This window comes from Panulirus ornatus, chromosome 45, assembly GCF_036320965.1.
Source record: "Panulirus ornatus isolate Po-2019 chromosome 45, ASM3632096v1, whole genome shotgun sequence".
NCBI classification, from domain to species: domain Eukaryota; kingdom Metazoa; phylum Arthropoda; class Malacostraca; order Decapoda; family Palinuridae; genus Panulirus; species Panulirus ornatus.
This window is the reverse complement of record NC_092268.1, coordinates 2,266,039-2,289,627: the sequence shown is the minus strand read 5'-3', so window position 1 is coordinate 2,289,627 and position 23,589 is coordinate 2,266,039. Positions and strand designations below refer to the sequence as shown.

At 39.8% G+C, this 23,589-nt stretch overlaps 1 protein-coding gene and 1 long non-coding RNA gene across 33 annotated transcripts in view; one reads left to right on the top strand and one right to left on the bottom strand.

The window, feature by feature from the left end:
- The window catches only part of LOC139762987 (uncharacterized), a 492,364-nt gene that overhangs the window by 304,635 nt on the left and 164,140 nt on the right, over positions 1 to 23,589 (bottom strand). For 6 of the 25 annotated variants that reach the window (XR_011715964.1, XM_071688536.1, XM_071688535.1 and 3 more), the window contains 2 exons: positions 14,610 to 14,732; positions 14,035 to 14,354 (listed from right to left, as the gene is read on the bottom strand). The exons of the other annotated variants lie outside the window; for them this stretch is intronic. The gene's annotated coding sequence lies outside the window, so the exon portion shown is untranslated. Of the gene's footprint in view, positions 1 to 14,034; positions 14,355 to 14,609; positions 14,733 to 23,589 lie in introns of those variants that run through there. 25 annotated transcript variants of the gene reach the window in all.
- LOC139762991 (uncharacterized) overlaps positions 1 to 23,589 on the top strand; it is a 97,134-nt gene that overhangs the window by 44,635 nt on the left and 28,910 nt on the right. For 2 of the 8 annotated variants that reach the window (XR_011715976.1, XR_011715980.1), the window contains exons 1-9: positions 816 to 1,187; positions 2,713 to 3,789; positions 7,943 to 8,096; positions 11,181 to 11,526; positions 11,939 to 12,200; positions 14,254 to 14,390; positions 15,828 to 18,228; positions 21,321 to 21,666; positions 22,079 to 22,340. This is a non-coding gene — a long non-coding RNA (uncharacterized lncRNA). Of the gene's footprint in view, positions 1 to 814; positions 1,188 to 2,712; positions 3,790 to 7,935; positions 8,097 to 11,180; positions 11,527 to 11,938; positions 12,201 to 14,253; positions 14,391 to 15,827; positions 18,229 to 21,320; positions 21,667 to 22,078; positions 22,341 to 23,589 lie in introns of those variants that run through there. The other 6 variants (XR_011715982.1, XR_011715979.1, XR_011715981.1 and 3 more) reach the window with 5 other exon arrangements.

Genomic DNA, 23,589 nt, shown 5'->3' with positions numbered 1-23,589 from the left:
GGTGTCAGGTATATCCAGTTGGCCAAGAGTCCAGTCTTCTTGGGGTCCAGTAGGTGAGGGGTCCAGTTGAGGAGGAGGCCTTCAGTAGAGCAGTGTTGATGATGGCAACCACTCTGAGGAAGAAGGTTCAGGTGTACTCCAAGGAACATAAATGTCCATCTTACCAGGACTTCATAAAGGAGGAATCAGGGGTGTTCCTTATGGTTACACCCCTGGTATCATAATGAATACTTTGCTATATTTATCCCCACCAGAAATCTCAACACCAGTAGCAGCAGCTGGATGGGCATGAGTGAAGAGACGAGAGCAGAGCAAGTGTGTGGAAGAAGATATTAATTTACTTCTTTACGTTAACAGATTGAACAACAACAGCAGCAGAAGCAGTAAGAGGAAGAGGTGGAAGGTTTGGGGCAAGAATGGAGCAAGAGGGTGGGTGAAGGGGACACTGATTTTATGTATGTTTACAGATTGAGCAGTAGCAACAGCAGCAGCATCATTAGCCACAGCGGGGGTAGAGAAAGGGGGGTTGGATTGAGTGGGTTGAGGGGAGGAGGTGGGGGGAAGGAGATGGGGGTTGGGTAGGAAGGGGGAGGTGGTGGGTGGGTGGGAGGGGTCCCAGGGAATGGGGGGTAGGGGTGAGGGGGAGAGGACTTTGGGGGGGGAGGGTGGAAGGAGGGTAGGGGAAGGTGGATGGGGGCAGGGGAGAGGGAGAGGTGCAGGAGGGAGGGTAATAACACCCTTGCTCTACCCCCACTGCTGCAACAACAACTGCAGCAGCAACAACAGGTTTAGGTCACTGGGGGATGAAGTAGTTGGTGGCTATGGTGGGAGTAAAGGGTAATAATAATCTTTGCTTTCAGTATGGACACTGCCACCACCCTGCAGAAGCAGCAGCCACTGGGGGAGAGAGAGAGAGAGAACTTATCATCTTTCCTTTCAGCTTGACCATAAACAGCAGAGGTACAGTTGATCAGGAGTCCAGTAGGCCAGGGGTCCAGTTGGCCAGGGGTCCAGTTGGCCAAGGTTCCAGTTGGCCAAGGGTCCAGTTGGCCAAGGGTCCAGTTGGCCAGGGGCCCAATGGCCATGGGTCTGGTTGGCTTGGAGTCCAGTTGACCATGGGACGACGAGGCTGCTAAGATGGTTTACCAACAGCGGCGTACTCATCCACCTGACAAGCACCAAATGCAGTTAGTATAATCATTTTAAGAGTATATAAACTGTATACATACAAAATTATATTTAAGACTGCTACAAGGACCTGTGTTTGGCATTAGATTTTAACTGATCAGTTCAATGTATGGACTTAAGCCCATAGTTTTACGGTGGCATCTAGTTCTCATCGATTGCCCTTAAATACTGATGCGTAGCATCTATCATCATTTGCTCCATTCTCATTAAACAAAGTGGGTATCAAGTGCTTTTAGTTATACATCTTTTGAAGGATTTGAATTTACAGAGCTAGCATTCCTGCTACTAATCCTGCAGGCTGGTAAAGGGCAGGGACGCCCAGTTCCCTGAGGTAGAATTGTCACCCAGATATCAAGGCTTCTCTTTCCTATATCATTACAATTTGGAGTACAAATACCACCGAGACAAGTACACTTTTAACAGAACTGCATTTGGAATTCACATTATTACTTAACTAGTATTCTGTTAGACATTCCCCTATAATTCTTACATTCAATCTTCATCCCCTTTTCCTTATACAAAGGATCTTATTCTGTACTGCTCTTGTCAAATTATCAGGCTTTTGACCATTATACCATGCCTTTCCAGACCCACTCCACAGCAATTTCACTGCTATTCTTCACCTAGCTTACCAAATTTTCTAGAGTCAGGGATCCCAAAGGTTGGTGGTCCAGGAGAAAGGTCAAGAAAGGATGGAGGAAAGGAGTGAGGGGGACAGAAAATTCATATCCACATCTGAGAAATGGCAAAATATACACTTTGATACCAAGAGTGTAACTAGACGAGCAGCTCCCATACTCACCATTTTCTTTAGTCCATAGTGAAATCATGGCCAACATTCCTTGCAGTATCTTGACTGTATAATTTGCAGCACTCTGAGACATTCTTCTTGAACGTTTTCCTTCTCATCTTCATTGCCATCTTGTAGAAATGATTGCCTGCAACACAAATTTTTTTCTATTTTGAATATATTATCAAATTTATGAAGCAAGTGGATAAAATTCGGCAAATACTACAACTACTTTATATGAAAATGCACCCTATATGTTAACGTAGGATGTACAATACTAATGAGACTATCATAGATTATCTTATTTATTTATCAAAATGACCAACTCCTATCCTGTATGTTACCTTAGGATTTACAATACTAATAAGCTATCATAGAAATTATTCTATTTATATATTAAGGTAACCGACTCTTATCCTATATGTTACGTTTGGATTTACAATACTAATAAGACTATCATAGAAATTATCCTGTTTTTATATTAAAATGACCAACTCCTTTTCTATATGTTACCTTAGAATTTACAATAGAAGTGATCCTATTTATATATTAAAATGACCTACTCCTATCCTGTATGCTACCTTAGGATTTACAACAGTATAATTGTGTTTATTACATTCTATTATCATGTTTTCTATAATCAATCAGCTGTTTTGGTCACATCCAAAAGAATATAAGTGTTCTGTTTATGGAGAATGGCAACCCATGTCAGTTCATCTCTCTATCTCTTCCAGAATATTATGCCTCTGGGAGATGTACAAACCTGTACAAAAACATACTGGCAGCTGTAAAAGCACCATTTGTCATGACAGACTAGAAACAACTGGAGAAAAATGACAAGCTCATGTTGTGATGATTTGAAGCAAGATCAAGTGGTGGTGCAAACGGCAGTAACTCATACATTCCCAACAAAATAAACCTAACAGTTGACAATGAAAGATCTCTGAAGACCTATAAACAAAAATGTATTACCCTCTATTATAGAAGAAGGTTTTAAAGAAGAAACCCGATGAGGAGAAAGCTGCAGTACTTGTAACCTTTGGTGGAGCTATTTATAAGAGATGTGTAATTCATTATGTTCCCAGCACCAGTAGATAGATAACCAGCCTAAACAAGTGGCTAAAAAATGTACTTGCCAAATTTGATGGCAAATTTTACCAGCAACGAAGAATGAACTGGCAGACAAATAGATTTCGAAAGTGTGGAGAACAGACAGGAGAATTGCAAGATTCACCTATCACCAGATTCGGGAATCCATCCAAGGAATGTTAGATGAAAGATTAGTACTTGGACACTCAGATGACTTACTCTGTGAGAAATTCTTTAAAGAGGATGAAAATCTGTATGGCACATAAGCAGCAGATGGCAGTATATCATGGTGTATGACCAGACGCTGTTAACAAGGTGACCTAGAAACCCATGAAGGAAGACAAATGAAATGAAACATTAAACATGAGGACCATGCCTGGTCACACACGCCAATGAAGGAATGCAAATTCTTTAGCAACAAGCATATTTGGGAAGACAGAAGAATGCCCGGCATATAGCAAGACCTGTAGCATATGCATGGAGAAGAATCACTTTGCAATTACACGCAGATCAAAACCAGGCAAGGGTTTTAGAAGTATGGTCAGTGGTATTCAAGAGGATCCTGATAGAAAAGCCAACCCCAATTTCCTGTGTGTTACAAGCTTTCGACATGATGCAACGATGAGGCCATTATGGCATCCACGAAGGACGACCCCGATGTCGTGTATTTTATGAAGCTTTCAACACGACTCAGCAATGAAGCCATCATGACATCAATGGAGGTAAGCAATAAAGTGAAATTTCAGGTTGACTGTGGGACAAGCATGAATGTTATTCCTCAACTAATGATACCTGACAGACAGTTAAAGCCCTGTAATATAGTTTGTATATGTGGAATTCTATAGAGATAGGTGTCTCACTTGAAAAGAAAAATAGAAGAATCAGGAATTTGAAAGGTGCATGGTGCTACAGTAAGACAGCTAAAAGATCTTGACCCATTGGAAGGAAACATGTTAACGATCAAAGCAAATACTCTTAGAGACAAGACCTGTCATAAAGAAACAGCGAATCAGAGGTTGGACGAATTCATACGAGATGATAAATTCAGGGACTATATGATGCAATAAACAGGTTTTAAGAGACTAGTGAATGAGACTTGGACAATGAAGAAAGACCACAAAACAGTATAACAGATGTACAAATTGAAAGAGGGTTAGATACAAACTCAGGTTTGGAGGACAATGTGAATACAAATGTGTGTGTGTGTGTGTGTGTGCCAAGTAGTGTGTAGAACTAGGATATGGATGAAATAGGTCATAGAGATGTTTCTAGTGCAGCAGATGGACTTACTTAGTGTAAGACTATAGAAATGTGCTGCCAGTTAGAAGGTAGCGTCAGGAAAAAGGCAAAGAATGACCCATCCACTCATATACACATTACATACATAAATGCACATACACATGCATATCAACATATACACATATACAAGTACATTTTCACACTTGCTTGCCTTCATCCATTCCAGGTGCCCCACCCCACAGGAAACAGCATTGCTTCCCCATGTCAGCACGGTAGTGCCAGGAAAACAGACAAAAAAGGCCACATTAGTTCACACTCAGTCTCTAGTTGTCATGTGTGATGCACCAAAACCACAGCTCCCTATCCACATCCAGGCCCTACAGACCATTCCATGGTTTACCCCAGATGTTTCACTTGTCCTGGTTCAGTACACTGATACCACGTTCGATCCTGGTATACTGCATCATTCCAGTTCACTGCTACTCTTTGCATACCTCTCACCCTCCTGTATGTTCAGGCCCAAATTGCTCAAAATCTTTTTCACTCCATCCTCCCACCTCCAGTTTGGTCTCCTGCTTCTTGTTGCCTCCACCTCTGATACATATATCCTCATTGTCAACTTATCCCTACTCATTCTCTCCATGTATCCAAAGCATTTCAACACACTTTCTTCTGCTCTCTCTCAACTACACTTTTTATTACCACACATCTCTTACCCTTTCATTACTTACCCAGTCAAACCATCTCACACCACATACTGTCCTCAAACATTTCCAAGACATCCACCCTCCTTTGTACAACCCAGTAAATGCCCTATGCCTCGCAACCATATGATACTGTTGGAACTATTATTCCTTCAAACATTAAATCCACTTTTGCCCTCAGAGATAATGTTCTCTTTCCTCACATTCTTCATCAGTCCCAGACCCTTTGCCCCCTTCCCCACTTGACTCACTTCTGCTTCTGTGGTTCTATTCACTGCTAAGTCCACTTCCAGATTTCTAAAACACTTCACTTCCTTCAGTTTTTCTCCATTCAAACTGACATCCCATCCAACTTGTCCCTCAACCCTGCTGAACCTAATAACCTTGCTCTTATTCACATTTACTCTCAATTTTCTCCTTTCATACACTTTTCCAAACTGTTACCAGCTTCTGCAGTCTCTCAATCAAGTCTGCCACCAGTGCTGTATCATCTGTGAACAGAAACCAAATCACTTCCCAGGCCCTCTCATCCCCAACTGACTGCATACTTGCCAATCTTTGCAAAACTCCTGCATTTACCTCCCTAACCACCCCATCCATAAACAAATTAAACGACCATGGGGAAATCACACACCCCTGCAGCAGACTGACCACTGGGAACCAATCACTCTCCTCTTTTCCAACTTGTACATATGCCTTACAGCCTTGATAAAAACTTTTCATTGCTTCTAGCAGCTTATCTCCCACACCATATACTCTTAAGATCTTCCACAGAGCATCTCTATTAATCCTATCATATGCCTTCTCTAGATCCATAAATGCTACATACAGATCCATCTGTTTTTCTAAGTATTTCTGACACATGTTCTTCAAAGCAAACACCTGATCCACACATCTGCTGCCACTTCTGAAATCTTACAGCTCAGCCCCAGTCTGATGCTATGTACATGTCTTCACCCTCTCAATCAATGCCCTCCCATACAATTTTCTGTAGTTTGAACACTCACCTTTATCCCCTTTGCCTTTGTACAATGGCAATGTACATGCATTCTGCCAACCCTCAGCCACTTTACCATGATTCACTCATACAGTACCAATCAACAACACAGTCACCCCATTTCTTAATCAATTCAACTGCATTACCCTCCAAACCTGCCACTTTGCTGGTTTTCATCTTCCGCAAGGCTTTCACCACCTCTCTTAACTAAACTATTCACCCTGACCCTCTCACTTCACACACCACATAACAATACATATATATTTGTACCATAAAAGATTAGTTTATATTATAGGGCTATTGTATTTTTGTGATAAAAGAATATTTTCTAAATTGATGTACAAATATACAGTACTATAGTAATTCTTTAAAATGAGAAGGAACAGTATTTATGCTTATTACAGTGTATCATAGCATATTTTTTTTTTATTAACAAGCAGCTTCTTTGTTGATATCCACAAGAATGTAAGTGACCTTTTTTCGAGAATGTACCAAGCAAGGTGATATTGGTCGTAAGCCTCTATAAGAAGCGCGCGCTAATATTGAATAGTGGTGGCCTTCCACTCGAGCAGCTCCTTGTACCTATGGACACCAGAACAGCCTCCTGGACCTCTGGTGACCTGGATTCCAGGTGACCTAGACTTTCCACCCAACCTCTGGGATCCTGGACTCTGAGCTAGGTCAGTGACGTGGCCACCTTGGTTGTGTCCTGGACCCCTGAGTTGCTATATTCTTGGTCTTGGACCCCTAGTCTTACCTGATGTATCAGATTAATTTCCTGATGAAGTGCCTGACAACCCTGGTATACACCAACACTGTCTAATTCTACAGTAAAATTTCATTCAGTATCATCAAAAAATTTTACAATGATAATTGTAAAAATTTATTTTTTTATGTTACTGAATGAAATTTTACTGTAAAATTAGATACAGAGTTGGTGTATACCAGGGTTGTCAGGCACTTCATCAGGAAATTAATCTGATACATCAGGTAAGACTAGGGGGTCCAAGACCAAGAATATAGCAACTCAGGGGTCCAGGACACAACCAAGGTGGCCACGTCACTGACCTAGCTCAGAGTTCAGGATCCCAGAGGTTGGGTGGAAAGTCCAGGTCACCAGAGGCACAGGAAGCTGCTCAGGTGGAAGGCCAACACTGGTGTAATCATCCACTTGACTACGACAAATTGCTGGAAATGTTTTATCAGTGGAAATGGTGTACAGCTTGTGCAGTTGTGTGCTGAAAAAGGACTGGTTATTGGGAATGTCTAGTTTAGAAAGAGGGATATACACAAGTGTACATATGTGATTAGGAAAGATGGTCAGGAATTACTGTATTGCTATGCAGGGGGAAGGATGTGATGTCCCCATGGGTGTTTATATATGAGTTGGTGTGACAAGAATATGTGAGAATCTAAGAGAGAAGGGCGAATATGAAGTCTGTAGGGGATGAGAGGGACATGAAAAGTCAGTCAGTTATTGTTTGTTATGATACAGCATTGATATATTTGAGCGAGTACAGAATTTTGTGACTGAGTTTAGAAGAGTATGTGATAGATGGAGGCTAAGAGTAAGGGCCGATCACACCATAAGGGTCATCTCTGTATGGTTTTCATATGTAACTTATTATTGTGTTGACATCAATCACAATAGGCTATGGTCAAATGCACCATGTTGGCTGTGTACCAACTATATAAAAAAATTGTTAAAAACAATTTATTATTAACACATTTTGAGGTATTTAATAATAAAATCCAATGATAAAAGTTAAATAGAACTCATTATAACAAAATACATGGTGCATTCTACGTCACCCATCAAAAGACGTACGAGCGCATCGGATTCAATGGGATAAGAGCCAAAGGAAAGATATCCAATGTTGTTACATGGGATCGGATGCTGTTTCTTATACTTACATTATTTATACGAGTCAACAGGTTCAGGATCTGATCACTAGTGAGCTGGAGGAGAAGCTGTCAAGACGTGCTCCTCCGTGTAAGTCGTGCTCGAGCCCAGAAGCCGGCGGTTCAAGGAGTCACAGTGACCTGCGGGGAAACAAAGAGGTGTCAATTCTTCGTGAACCAGATTGACGTAAGTGATGTGTGTTGTCATGTCAATAATCTCGAGTATATACGAGGATGTTAAGTGGTGTGAGGGATCAGGTTGGGATCCAGCTTGGGGTCGACTCCTTGGTGTGGCTGGCCCGCCTCATCATCATCCTGGAACCCGAGATGATGATCATGTGTTGACATTTGTGTTGTGTGTAGCAATATATACAAACTAAGGCAACACTCAACCTTGACCCCAGTGTGAAAAACTAATAATCACAGGATTTACATTAAATCTTTAACGCGAAATTGACCTTAGACGACATCATAAGAATCCATTATTTATTGTAAGACGGTAAAATTACTATTTTGGCATTAACCTTAGATTTTAACGTTAAAATGACATGGTAATTAAACACATTAACCTTAGATATTAACTTGTTCTTCATTAACCGTCATGGCTGTGTTAACGTAAGTACAATTATTGCTCTACTGGCTTTATTCCCTCATCATCACCGCACACTATATCATTGCATTTTGCTGGTAATTCTGGTCATTAGGTCATTATCGACGGCAAGATGAAGATAGGAAAGGATTGGGTGTGTTATTTTGTAATAGTAATAACGTAAATAATGACATTTGGGCCCTTGTCGGAAACAAGATGGCGTCCGGCCATCAAGCCTTATCTTAGCTTTAGTTGGTCGAAATGACCCATTTTATCCTCGTTAGGATAACATCTGTCTTGAGCCATGGCCGAACATGAGGTGTAGTGTGAATATCAAGTGGAAAATAAACTTGGCGCTTCGTTTTAGCAGCAGAACAACACAACGAAACTACCAAACGATCATTACGATGGTTCACACATACACACCAGAGCCTCTCCAATGTCCTCAAACTTGATTTAAATGAACTCATAACCGGGATCAGATGCATGCATATATATATATATATATATATATATATATATATATATATATATATATATATATATATATATATATATATATATATACACGTGTGTGTGTGTGCCACTTCCCGCATGGGTTAACAGAAGGACCGTAGGTCAAGCCAGCCATATCTCTGCTAATTACCGTAAAAATAACACTTTATGACACTCCACTTTGACCCTTATGCATAACATTACATCTGGTCAACAAATTTCTCGAACAATTTGCATATACTAACCTTAAAATAAGGGTTTGATGGACGGTGTGTCACGCGTAGGTCCTCCCCGTCAGCGGCTCCTACCAGCAAATGGCCATCTTGGCTCATGGAATTTATACCGTCCCTGGAAACTCTGGCACGACCTGGCCACGGCGTCAAATTGCTAGCTGGTAACTCAACATCACGAGGAAATACAGGAATTATCTGTTTTCTAACCTCCTGATGGTGTTGAGAGTCCTTAATTAGATGCCAGGCGTGGAATTAAGATGGTTTTCAATGTCTTTGATGGTTATATAACTGTAAATGATATCAAGATGACGATTTAATGAAGTGTTGTGATAGTACCATATCCAAAACATAGGTGGCAGTTTTAGTACCATATCCAAAACATAGATGGCAGTGTTTCATACTTTCTCTTCTTACTTGTGTGAAGCAGTGAAGTTCGAACCTGTCTCATAAAGTATGAAATAACGTACAGAACTTGGATTTTTATACCAGAAATTACGTTTTAAAGAGGAAGGTAACTCAATAGTACAATTCTGAAGCTTTTATAGTTATTTTTAAGACGTCTTTTGTAGTACAGCAGTGGAAAATACGGGACTCGCCTGAACGAAGCTGTTCCGATTCAACTGACTCAATGAGGCTTCGAAACACAGCCAAAACGCAGTTAGTACATCAGTCCAAACTCCCTTAAGAAAGTTCCTTATGAGAAATGATGACCAGAAATAAGGGTGAGCCACTAAAAGTTAAAAAGTGGCACTGATGTATACTAGTTATGGAGACTATTTCCGTGGACATATCTTTATTTTGGGGGAGGTGGTTGCAGAAGGGAGTCATAGGGCGTCATAGATAGATAGACAGATAGATAGATAGATAGTGGCTTTGAAAATGATTTACTTAGACACTTTTTCTTGCCAAGAAGGAAAACGAATCATAAGATCACTAAAAGAAAACTTAACTTTCAATCATTAACTCAGTTATTTGTGGTGGTTGGCATTTTTTTTTTCTTTTAGATAATTAATGTATTTAGTAGCTCTGGTGTTATTTGTGAGTTTATTGATAATTGTATTGTGAAGTGTGTTGAACTTAGGTTGTACACTTCAGGGCCTTATGTGCCGACCCTTGATTTAGTGCCATGATCTAGCTGCTGACCTAGGCCCTTAGAACTGGGTCAGCCTCAGTCTGGGGTCAGACACCAGAGGGGTTGGATGGTTGTAACTGTCTGTCCACTCACCTTATATAGGCTTTTGTAAACTACTTATAAAATGACCAAAACAAAATGCTTTTTTGTTTATATTTTTCGTTACAGATCATTAAATTTAATGGCTCTTTTAAAGTTATTTAAGTGTGGATCTTAGATCTTTTAGATAATCAGTTTTAAGCATTTTTTTTCTAGTTTTTTATTCTGATTTTTGATAATTCATTTTAGTCAGATAGACAAGATAATGGCTTTTATCAGGGAGTCTTATTTCTATAAATGAAACATACACTTCCGTAAACAAATATTTATTGCATTACATTACATCAGTGACATAGGAAGATGGTGAAAAGGACATGTTTGCAACCTTGCTCACTAGTCCAAGTTACTAAAACAGTGGAGATACAAAGGTTTGAATAATTGTCGATCTTTGTTTATATCGTATACTTTATTATTTTAAGTATGAATACATACATGTATACATTACCTATATTACATATACACTCATATTATTATAATCGCTGTTTACCTCATCAGCGAGGAAGTGCCAGGAAACAGACGAAGAAAGGCTCATCCACTCTTATACAGATATATACATTGAAATGTATATGTATGTATATGTGGTGCATTTATGTGTATGTGGGTGGGTTGGACTTCTCGTCTGTTTCCTTACGCTACCTTGCTAACGCAGGAGATGGCGATTAAGTATAATAAACATGTTTGTATTTTGCATAATACATATCAAAGTTTTTACTTTTTTTTCAGATTCCTGGTTGATGCCTCAGGGATGGAGAAGCCTCAAAAGCAGTTAAGAATTTGCTTAGTGAGGCAAACATGGCTGGGACGACAAGGAACACTTGTTCAGCTGAAAACTTTTAGGCCCCGTTGTTCTGGGGGTGTGTACGAGGGGATGGATGTCAGAAGATACCAGCTTGACTGTGCGGGAAGACAGGTGGTCACAGATTGAGAAATAGATCAGAGATGTAGCGGGAAATAGAAAGTACTACAGCAAGGAACATGGCTCTGTATCACGCCGGAACTAAGTGATGATGATGACCTTACGTTATATTGCAACTGGAAAAGATCACGTTGTGGACCAACACAATCTACTGTAAGTAGGGTTATTGCACAGACAGATGGTAGACAAAACAGAATTTATGCAGATTAGGGTCTTCCCTGGTGGTGTGGGTGCTGTAGATCTTATTGGTGATAGTAATTACTATTCCAAGTGTTGGCTTTTGATGCTTTACCTAAGACCTGAAGATGGTTCTCAGACAGCTTGTAATGGGTAACGTTAAACGCTTTCTTGCATGTTTACTTGTGACAAAATGTCAATAATATTTACATATCTACATAGGCTGTAGAAGAAACAGGTTTCATGTCTTTTAAGTGTTTCCACAATCCAAAATTGACCTAACCCAGTGTGCAAAAGATTTCTAGATTATGAGAAAACAAGCTAGATGATGAGCCTGGGACTAACGTCCAAACTCAGATTTGTACTTAATAAGATTCATGTATTACAGGACACAAGAAGAAAACTAGATGTACTGTGGAAAGGGGGATTGGACAGCTGAAACGAAGGTGGCACGTTTTGCATGGAGAAGTGACTCGGGGTCAAGACAGAACAAATCTATCATATAATCATGGCGTGTGTTGTTCTCCATAATATATGCAAAGAAGTGAATTTACACCTTTGAGATGAAGGCAAACTCGACATTTTTCTTGGATATAATTTGGATGCAGCAGCACACTCAAATCACTTAAACCCAGGAGATGCACCTCTAGGTTTGTGTTGCAGAGACTACTTTGCTAATTTACACTTCATGGCAGAACAGCGATCCAGTATCATGCACACTTTTTCAAACTGAAAACTTAGTGAAGAATGGGCATTGTTGGCGGATAAAAAGATGCTTTGGAAGGAGGTACATAAAGTGTACAAGAGAACAAATGGGAACATCAGTGAAGGGGGCTAAATGGGGAGGTAACAAGAAGTAGTGGAAGTGAGGAGATAAGAGTGAGTTTTGAAGGTTTGCTGGATGTGTTTGATGATAGAGTGGCAGATAAAGGGTGCTTTGCAAGATGGTGTGCGAAGTGAGAGGGTCAGGGAGAATGGTTTGGTGAATAGAGAAGAGGTAGTTAAAGCTTTGTAGGAGTTGAAAGCCAGCAATTCGGCGGGATTGGATGGTATTGCAGTGGAATTTATTGAAAAGGGGGTGACTGTGTTGTTGACTGGTTGGTAAGGATATTCATTGTATGTATGGTGAAAACCCTGCGGATTGGGAGAATGCATGCATAGTGCCATTATACAAAGGCGGTAAAGGCAAGTGTTCAAGTTACAGAGGTATAAGTTTGTCGAGTATTCCTGGGAAATTATATGGGAGGGTATTGATTGAGAGGGTAAAGGAATGTACGGAGCATCAGATTTCAGAAGTGGTAGAGGATGTGTGGATCAGGTGTTTGCTTTGAAGAATGTATATGAGAAATACTTAGAAAAGCAGAGGGATTTGTATGTAGCATTTATGGATCTGGAGAAGGCATATGATAAGAGTTGATAGAGATACTCTGTAGAAGGTATTAAGAATATATGGTGTGGGAGGCAAGTTGTTAGAAGCAGTGAAAAGTTTTCATCAAGGATATAAGGCATGTGTAATAGTAGGAAGAGAGGAAAGTGATTGGTTCCCAGTGAATGTAGGTTTGCGGCATGGGTGTGTGATGTCTCCATGGTTGTTTAACTTGTTTATGGATGGGGTTGTTAGGGAGGAGAATGGAAGAGTTTTGGAGAGGGGCAATTATGCAGTCTGTTGTGGATGAGAGGGCTTGGGAAGCAAGTCAGTTGTCGTTTGCTGATGATACAGGGCGGTTGCTTATTCGGGTGAGAAACTGCAGAAGGAAAAATTGGCAAAGAGGATATGTGTGTCATTGGTGGAGGGAACAAGAAGTGGGAGACCAAATTGGAGGTGGAAGGATGAAGTGAAAAAGATTTTGAGTGATTTGGGCGTGATCATACAGGAGGGTGAAAGGCGTGCAAGGAATAGAGTGAATTGGAATGATGTGGTATACTGGGGTCGATGTGCTGTCAATGGATTGAACCAGGTCATGTGAAATGTCTGGGGTAAACCATGGAAAGTTTTGTGGGGCCTGGATGTGAAAAGGGAGCTGTGGTTTTGGTGCATTACACATGACAGCTAGAGACCAAGTGTGAACAAATGTGGCCTTTGTTGTCTTTTCCTGGTGCTACCGCATGGGGAGATTGTGGGGTGCTATTTCATGTGTGGCAGGGTGGCGACGAAAATGGATGAAGGCAGCAAGTATGAATATGTACATGTGTATATATGTATATGTCTGTGTATGTATACGTTGAAATGTATAGGTATGTATGTGTGGGCATTTCTATATGTCTGTGTGGGTGGGTTGGGCCATTCATTTGTCTTTTTCCTTGCGCTACCTCACTAACGCGGGAGACAGCAACTAAGTATAATAAATCATTATACGGTATACATTCCTTATTTGACAAAAGACATCACAAACTCCAAAGATGTTTCATAACCATATCATACCTTTGTCACAACAATCTGTGGATTGTTATAAATTATTTCTACCTGGGAAATCAAACACTCAGTTCTGTAAACATTTTTTTTCCAGTAAAGAAATACATTAACTTGTCCACACACTATGATTTGGAGATAAGAGTATCAGCAAATTATAAGTGAATCTGAGATGTGTTATAAAGTTGTTTCAAAGAAATAATAGATGAATTATTGGTTAGGAATTTTAACTGCAAGTAGATTGCACTTTTGTTTTGCAGTTCTCTAATTTTTAGGTATATTTTTTTTGATAGATTGTCCTGAGTCTGTAGACGTACGCCTATGCATCAGCACTGAACCTGAAGGCAGGGATTCATGCGAGGACTGAGGTGGAGGTATCATCACGGTGCGCAGCCTGTGGGAGAGAAAGGAATCAAGTTATCTGTAAAATGTAAGTTTAAAACTTTGGCTGTAATATGAACTAAATTATAACCTCATTTGATTTACTAAACTTTAATACTTTTCTATAATACTATAAAAAGCCCTCTTGACTTAAGCCAAGTCATATGGGAAGAAATTATAAGTACATACAAATTTCAGCGCCACAAATGGTTACTTCTGGTGAACAAAGAAAATATTATACAAATTGCTAAACTAGTGGTATCCTCACACGAATCATTAGTCACAGAATCGTAGCTGAAATTCCTGTGATGCTTGGGCTGTCAGCACCAAGAATACCTGCTACTGCATGTGACAGGATCAAGCAGAGGCTTATCATGTAGTGGACCACCACCTGTAAAAATACATACAGCAATTAAGACAAATTCACAAGCATTGTATGGCAATAACTTAGCCTATGCAAGTCTTTTTCATACAACTTAGCTTATGCCTAACCTATTTCACATTGAGACTATGAAACTTGTCTTATTTCCATTTTTGCTCCATGAAGAGCGACCTACTGGTCCTCCACCCTGGAAAATGTTATCTGTTAGCCTCTTACAAAATGGGTATAGTTTTATAAGTTACTTATCTGTTTTACAGAAGAGCCTCTTATGAGTAGCAATCTTATTCTTTCCTGAGGATATAATGTTGTGATACCTCTTCTGAACCTGTTGTTCCACAGTTCTTGAAAAGCAGGGGAAAGCTGCATTTATCTGCTGTTTAATGCTCGACCATGTTTCCACTTTTGTTCTGGAATTAACCCCATCAGAGAATCCCCTGGTGACCTTCACCACTACCACCATTACCCCTACTGTGTCTCCAATGCTATCACCAACATTGTTCAGTCTCCACCCACTGAACCCTACCGTCCTAAGATGGCAGAGATTTACGTGTATCAAACTTCAATAAGATCCTGGTGTCAAAATACCCCAGTGTGGCCCTAAATCTGGAGGCGTATCTCTTGTGGAGTGAAGCGATGGTGGAGGGTGGTCACCTTGGTGAAGGAGGGAGGGAGGGTGGCACTGGTGGAGGGTGGTCACCTTGGTGAAGGAGGGAGGGAGGGTGGCATTGGTGGAGGGTGGAGACCTTGGTGAAGGAATGAGAGAGGGAGGGAGAGGGCAATGTGAGGAAGTGCTGGAGGATGGCATCTCAGAGGAAAAATGGGTATGTTTGAAGGAAAAGTGGTTCCAACAATGTTATATGTTTGCGAGGCGTGGGCTATAGGTCGAGTTGTGCGGAGGAGGGTGGATGTGTTGGAAATGAAATGTTTGAGGACAATATGTGTTGTGAGGTGGCTTGATGGAGGATGGCATTGGTGGAATGACTTGGTATACTAGGGTCGACATGCAGTCAATGGATTGAACCAGGGCATGTAGTTAGGAATTAGTTTCATTAAAGGAGAGACTAAGGTAAATTTACTGGTACTGACATTTTTCTATTTTTCCAGAACATTCAACTTACCTCATGATGGTGATAGTCATATACATACAACTTGGCTTCAGCACTGGAAACAAGGAGGAAATAAAGGCTGTTATCCACATTGAAGCACTGCCTGGTCAACCACTCCATAAGCAGTCAAATGTTGGAACATTTCAAAATTCTTCGTCACTTTATTGTATCGGTATACCTGAAAATTGGAATTTTTAAGTATTCACATATTGCAATGGTTTTCAACTTTCGCGCACATACAGATTCCCTTACATCATTTTGTAAAATGCAAAAAAACCTCTGGTCATTAAGGATGGATGATGAATTTGGCCATCTTTTTTAATATAAAAGTCATAGGAAAAAATAAGGCAAAATTCTTCCGTAACTAATACAATACTGTCAACAGGGTTCTAAGTGGGCAACAATGTGTTTTGTAAATATCCACAACTAAATTTTATAAATGGAACCAACATTCTTGAACAAAACTAAAGTATTTTTTGTAACAAGCTTTTTTTTTATGAACTTAATCTCTGCCCAGCTGAGAGCTTTTAAAGGCCTCAAAGGCTAAGCAATTCCTACATGTCTCAAGGGAAGGTTTTCTAATCAGGAGCAAAGTCCTACACAAGATACTATATTTGCACCATGATTGCAACTTCATGTACCCTTGTTTTCCCACACAAACTATTTGCAGATTATTAGGTAAACTACAGGTAACTGTCATCATGACAAGTTTACAGACTTTTTAAGTACGAGACAATACCATATCCACGCAAGTTTTTGCTTACCTTTAGTAAAGAAACAATGTACAATCACAGCATAAATTGTTTTTACCCTGGGTGCAGTTGATATCAAATTGAATTCAACCTCTGCTCTCCTCTCAGTAGGGTTAAGTGGTCATTCATTATGGCAAGAGACTGGTATAGTGTCACTGATGGCTCCACCGATTCCCATACAAGGAAAGCAATACGAGACTAGTTGCAAAGGCTTTCTTCAGGATTTTTCTTGTTTGTCATATTGACACCTTAGAATTAAAAGTAATTTACAGTTTGATTGTACAATTTAACTAGTATAAAGGCATACTTGTTCCAAATAATCCATTTGCTTTTCTAAGTATTTCTCACGTACATTCTTCAAAGCAAACATCTGATCCACACATCCTCTACCACTTCTGAAACCATGCTGCTCTTCCCCAATCTGATGCTCTGTACATGCCTTCACCCTCTCAATCAATACCCTCCCATATAATTTCCCAGGAATACTCAACAAACTTATACTCTGTAATTTTAGCACTCACCTTTATCCCCTTTGCCTTTGTACAATGGCACTATGCATGCATTCTGCCAATCCTCAGGCACCTCACCATGAGTCATACATACTTTAAATATATTTACCAACCAGTCAACAACAAATTCACCTCCTTTTTTAATAAATTCCACTGCAATACCATCCAAACCCGCAGTCTTGCTGGCTTTCATCTTCCACAAAGCTTTTACTACCTCTACTCTGTTTACCAAATCATTCTCCCTAACCCTCTCACTTCACACACCACCTCATCCAAAACACCCTATATCTGCCACTCTTATCATCAAACACATTCAACAAACCTTCGAAATACTCACTCCATCTCCTTCTCACATCACCAATACTTGTTATTACCTCTCAACGATGTTCCCATTTGTTCTCTCATCTTACGCACTTTATTTACCTCCTTCCAAAACATCTTTTTATTCTTCCTAAAATTTAATGATACTCTCTCACCCCATTTCTCATTTGCCCTCTTTTTCATTTCTTGCACCTTTTTCTTGACCTCCTGCCTCTTTCTTTTATTCTTCTCCCAGTCATTTGCACTATTTCCCTGCAAAACTCATCCAAATGCCTCTACATATTATTATTATATTATTATACTTTGTCACTGTCTCCCGCATTAGCGAGGTAGCTCAAGGAAACAGATGAAAGAATGGCCCAACCCACCCACATACACATGTATAGCCATACACGTCCACACATGCACATATACATACCTATACAGTTTAACGTATACATATATATACATACACAGACATATACATATATACACATGTACATTATTCATGCTGCCCTTATTCATTCCTGGTGCATTCTACGCCACACATCAAAAGACGTACCAGCCTATCGGATTAAATGGGATCCGAGCCAAAGTAAAGAGATCCAATGTTGTTACATGGGATCGGATGCTGTTTCTTATACTTACATTATTTATACGAGTCAACAGGTTCTCGATCTGATCACTAGTGAGCTGGAGGAGAAGCTGTCAAGACGTGGACGTGGACCTCCTCCTCCGTAGTAGAAGTCGTGCTCGAGCCCACAAGCCGGCGGTTCAAGGAGTCACAGTGACCTGCGGGGAAACAAAGAGGTGTCAATTCTTCGTGAACCAGATTGACGTAAGTGATGTGTGTTGTCATGTCAATAATCTCGAGTATATACGAGGATGTTAAGTGGTGTGAGGGATCAGGTTGGGATCCAGCTTGGGGTCGACTCCTTGGTGTGGGCCCGCCTCATCATCCTGGAACCCGAGATGATGATCATGTGTTGACATTTGTGTTGTGTGTAGCAATATATACAAACTAAGGCAACACTACTGCAACACTCAACCCCCCAGTGTGAAAAACTAATAATCACAGGATTTACATTAAATCTTTAACGCGAAATTGACCTTAGACGACATCATAAGAATCCATTATTTATTGTAAGACGGTAAAATTACTATTTTGGCATTAACCTTAGATTTTAACGTTAAAATGACATGGTAATTAAACACATTAACCTTAGATATTAACTTGTTCTTCATTAACCGTCATGGCTGTGTTAACGTAAGTACAATTATTGCTAACAGCCACTGGCTTTATTCCCTCATCACCGCACACTATATCATTGCATTTTGCTGGTAATTCTGGTCATTAGGTCATTATCGACGGCAAGATGAAGATAGGAAAGGATTGGGTGTGTTATTTTGTAATAGTAATAACGTAAATAATGACATTTGGGCCCTTGTCGGAAACAAGATGGCGTCCGGCCATCAAGCCTTATCTTAGCTTTAGTTGGTCGAAATGACCCATTTTATCCTCGTTAGGATAACAACTGTCTTGAGCCATGGCCGAACATGAGGTGTAGTGTGAATATCAAGTGGAAAATAAACTTGGCGCTTCGTTTTAGCAGCAGAACAACACAACGAAACTACCAAACGATCATTACGATGGTTCACACATACACACCAGAGCCTCTCCAATGTCCTCAAACTTGATTTAAATGAACTCATAACCGGGATCAGATGCATATATATATATATATATATATATATATATATATATATATATATATATATATATATATATATATATATATATATATATATATATATACACGTGTGTGTGTGTGCCACTTCCCGCATGGGTTAACAGAAGGACCGTAGGTCAAGCCAGCCATATCTCTGCTAATTACCGTAAAAATAACACTTTATGACACTCCACTTTGACCCTTATGCATAACATTACATCTGGTCAACAAATTTCTCGAACAATTTGCATATACTAACCTTAAAATAAGGGTTTGATGGAGGGTGTGTCACGCGTAGGTCCTCCCCGTCAGCGGCTCCTACCAGCAAATGGCCATCTTGGCTCATGGAATTTATACCGTCCCTGGAAACTCTGGCACGACCTGGCCACGGCGTCAAATTGCTAGCTGGTAACTCAACATCACGAGGAAATACAGGAATTATCTGTTTTCTAACCTCCTGATGGTGTTGAGAGTCCTTAATTAGATGCCAGGCGTGGAATTAAGATGGTTTTCAATGTCTTTGATGGTTATATAACTGTAAATGATATCAAGATGACGATTTAATGAAGTGTTGTGATAGTACCATATCCAAAACATAGGTGGCAGTTTTAGTACCATATCCAAAACATAGATGGCAGTGTTTCATACTTTCTCTTCTTACTTGTGTGAAGCAGTGAAGTTCGAACCTGTCTCATAAAGTATGAAATAACGTACAGAACTTGGATTTTTATACCAGAAATTACGTTTTAAAGAGGAAGGTAACTCAATAGTACAATTCTGAAGCTTTTATAGTTATTTTTAAGACGTCTTTTGTAGTACAGCAGTGGAAAATACGGGACTCGCCTGAACGAAGCTGTTCCGATTCAACTGACTCAATGAGGCTTCGAAACACAGCCAAAACGCAGTTAGTACATCAGTCCAAACTCCCTTAAGAAAGTTCCTTATGAGAAATGATGACCAGAAATAAGGGTGAGCCACTAAAAGTTAAAAAGTGGCACTGATGTATACTAGTTATGGAGACTATTTCCGTGGACATATCTTTATTTTGGGGGAGGTGGTTGCAGAAGGGAGTCATAGGGCGTCATAGATAGATAGATAGATAGATAGATAGATAGTGGCTTTGAAAATGATTTACTTAGACACTTTTTCTTGCCAAGAAGGAAAACGAATCATAAGATCACTAAAAGAAAACTTAACTTTCAATCATTAACTCAGTTATTTGTGGTGGTTGGCATTTTTTTTTCTTTTAGATAATTAATGTATTTAGTAGCTCTGGTGTTATTTGTGAGTTTATTGATAATTGTATTGTGAAGTGTGTTGAACTTAGGTTGTACACTTCAGGGCCTTATGTGCCGACCCTTGATTTAGTGCCATGATCTAGCTGCTGACCTAGGCCCTTAGAACTGGGTCAGCCTCAGTCTGGGGTCAGACACCAGAGGGGTTGGATGGTTGTAACTGTCTGTCCACTCACCTTATATAGGCTTTTGTAAACTACTTATAAAATGACCAAAACAAAATGCTTTTTTGTTTATATTTTTCGTTACAGATCATTAAATTTAATGGCTCTTTTAAAGTTATTTAAGTGTGGATCTTAGATCTTTTAGATAATCAGTTTTAAGCGTTTTTTTTTTAGTTCATATTCTGATTTTTGATAGTTGATTTTAGTCAGATAGACAAGATAATGGCTTTTATCAGGGAGTCTTATTTCTATAAATGAAACATACACTTCCGTAAACAAATATTTATTGCATTACATTACATCAGTGACATAGGAAGATGGTGAAAAGGACATGTTTGCAACCTTGCTCACTAGTCCAAGTTACTAAAACAATGGAGATTCAAAGGGTTGAATAATTGTCGATCTTTGTTTATATCGTATACTTTATTATTTTAAGTATGAATACATACATGTATACATTACCTATATTACATATACACTCATATTATTATAATCGCTGTTTACCTCGTCAGCGAGGAAGTGCCAGGAAACAGACGAAGAAAGGCTCATCCACTCTTATACAGATATATACATTGAAATGTATATGTATGTATATGTGGTGCATTTATGTGTATGTGGGTGGGTTGGACTTCTCGTCTGTTTCCTTACGCTACCTTGCTAACGCAGGAGATGGCGATTAAGTATAATAAACATGTTTGTATTTTGCATAATACATATCAAAGTTTTTACTTTTTTTTCCAGATTCCTGGTTGATGCCTCAGGGATGGAGAAGCCTCAAAAGCAGTTAAGAATTTGCTTAGTGAGGCAAACATGGCTGGGACGACAAGGAACACTTGTTCAGCTGAAAACTTTTAGGCCCCGTTGTTCTGGGGGTGTGTACGAGGGGATGGATGTCAGAAGATACCAGCTTGACTGTGCGGGAAGACAGGTGGTCACAGATTGAGAAATAGATCAGAGATGTAGCGGGAATAAGAAAGTACTACAGCAAGGAACATGGCTCTGTATCACGCCGGAACTGAGTGATGATGATGACCTTACGTTATATTGCAACTGGAAAAGATCACGTTGTGGACCAACACAATCTACTGTAAGTAGGGTTATTGCACAGACAGATGGTAGACGAAACATAATTTATGCAGATTAGGGTCTTCCCTGGTGGTGTGGGTGCTGTAGATCTTATTGGTGATAGTAATTACTATTGCAAGTGTTGGCTTTTGATGCTTTACCTAAGACCTGAAGATGGTTCTCAGACAGCTTGTAATGGGTAACGTTAAACGCTTTCTTGCATGTTTACTTGTGACAAAATGTCAATATTATTTACATATCTATATAGGCTGTAGAAGAAACAGGTTTCATGTCTTTTAAGTGTTTCCACAATCCAAAATTGACCTAACCCAGTGTGCAAAAGATTTCTAGATTATGAGAAAACAAGCTAGATGATTAGCCTGGGACTAACGTCCAAACTCAGATTTGTACTTAATAAGATTCATGTATTACAGGACACAAGAAGAAAACTAGATGTACTGTGGAAAGGGGGATTGGACAGCTGAAACGAAGGTGGCACGTTTTGCATGGAGAAGTGACTCGGGGTCAAGACAGAACAAATCTATCATATAATCATGGCGTGTGTTGTTCTCCATAATATATGCAAAGAAGTGAATTTACACCTTCGAGATGAAGGCAACCTCGACATTTTTCTTGGATATAATTTGGATGCAGCAGCACACTCAAATCACTTAAACCCAGGAGATGCACCTCTAGGTTTGTGTTGCAGAGACTACTTTGCTAATTTACACTTCATGGCAGAACAGCGATCAGTATCATGCACACTTTTTCAAACTGAAAACTTAGTGAAGAATGGGCATTGTTGGCGGATAAAAAGATGCTTTGGAAGGAGGTACATAAAGTGTACAAGAGAACAAATGGGAACATCAGTGAAGGGGGCTAAATGGGGAGGTAACAAGAAGTAGTGGAAGTGAGGAGATAAGAGTGAGTTTTGAAGGTTTGCTGGATGTGTTTGATGATAGAGTGGCAGATAAAGGGTGCTTTGCAAGATGGTGTGCGAAGTGAGAGGGTCAGGGAGAATGGTTTGGTGAATAGAGAAGAGGTAGTTAAAGCTTTGTAGGAGTTGAAAGCCAGCAATTCGGCGGGATTGGATGGTATTGCAGTGGAATTTATTGAAAAGGGGGTGACTGTGTTGTTGACTGGTTGGTAAGGATATTCATTGTATGTATGGTGAAAACCCTGCGGATTGGGAGAATGCATGCATAGTGCCATTATACAAAGGCGGTAAAGGCAAGTGTTCAAGTTACAGAGGTATAAGTTTGTCGAGTATTCCTGGGAAATTATATGGGAGGGTATTGATTGAGAGGGTAAAGGAATGTACGGAGCATCAGATTTCAGAAGTGGTAGAGGATGTGTGGATCAGGTGTTTGCTTTGAAGAATGTATATGAGAAATACTTAGAAAAGCAAATGGATTTGTATGTAGCATTTATGGATCTGGAGAAGGCATATGATAAGAGTTGATAGAGATACTCTGTAGAAGGTATTAAGAATATATGGTGTGGGAGGCAAGTTGTTAGAAGCAATGAAAAGTTTTCATCAAGGATATAAGGCATGTGTAATAGTAGGAAGAGAGGAAAGTGATTGGTTCCCAGTGAATGTAGGTTTGCGGCAGGGGTGTGTGATGTCTCCATGGTTGTTTAATTTGTTTATGGATGGGGTTGTTAGGGAGGAGAATGGAAGAGTTTTGAGAGAGGCAATATGCAGTTGTTGTGATGAGAGGGCTTGACAGTCGTTGTCGTTTGCTGATGATACAGGGCTGGTTGCTGATTCGGGTGAGAAACTGCTGAAGTTGGTGACCGAGCTTCCTAAAGTGTGTGAAAGAAGAAAGCAGAGTAAATGTGAATAAAAGCAAGGTTATTGCATTCAGTAGGTTTGAGGGATTGGTGATTAGCTATCATTTTTTTTTTTTGGATGGGTTTTAAGGTGTCAAATTCTTTAGTAGTT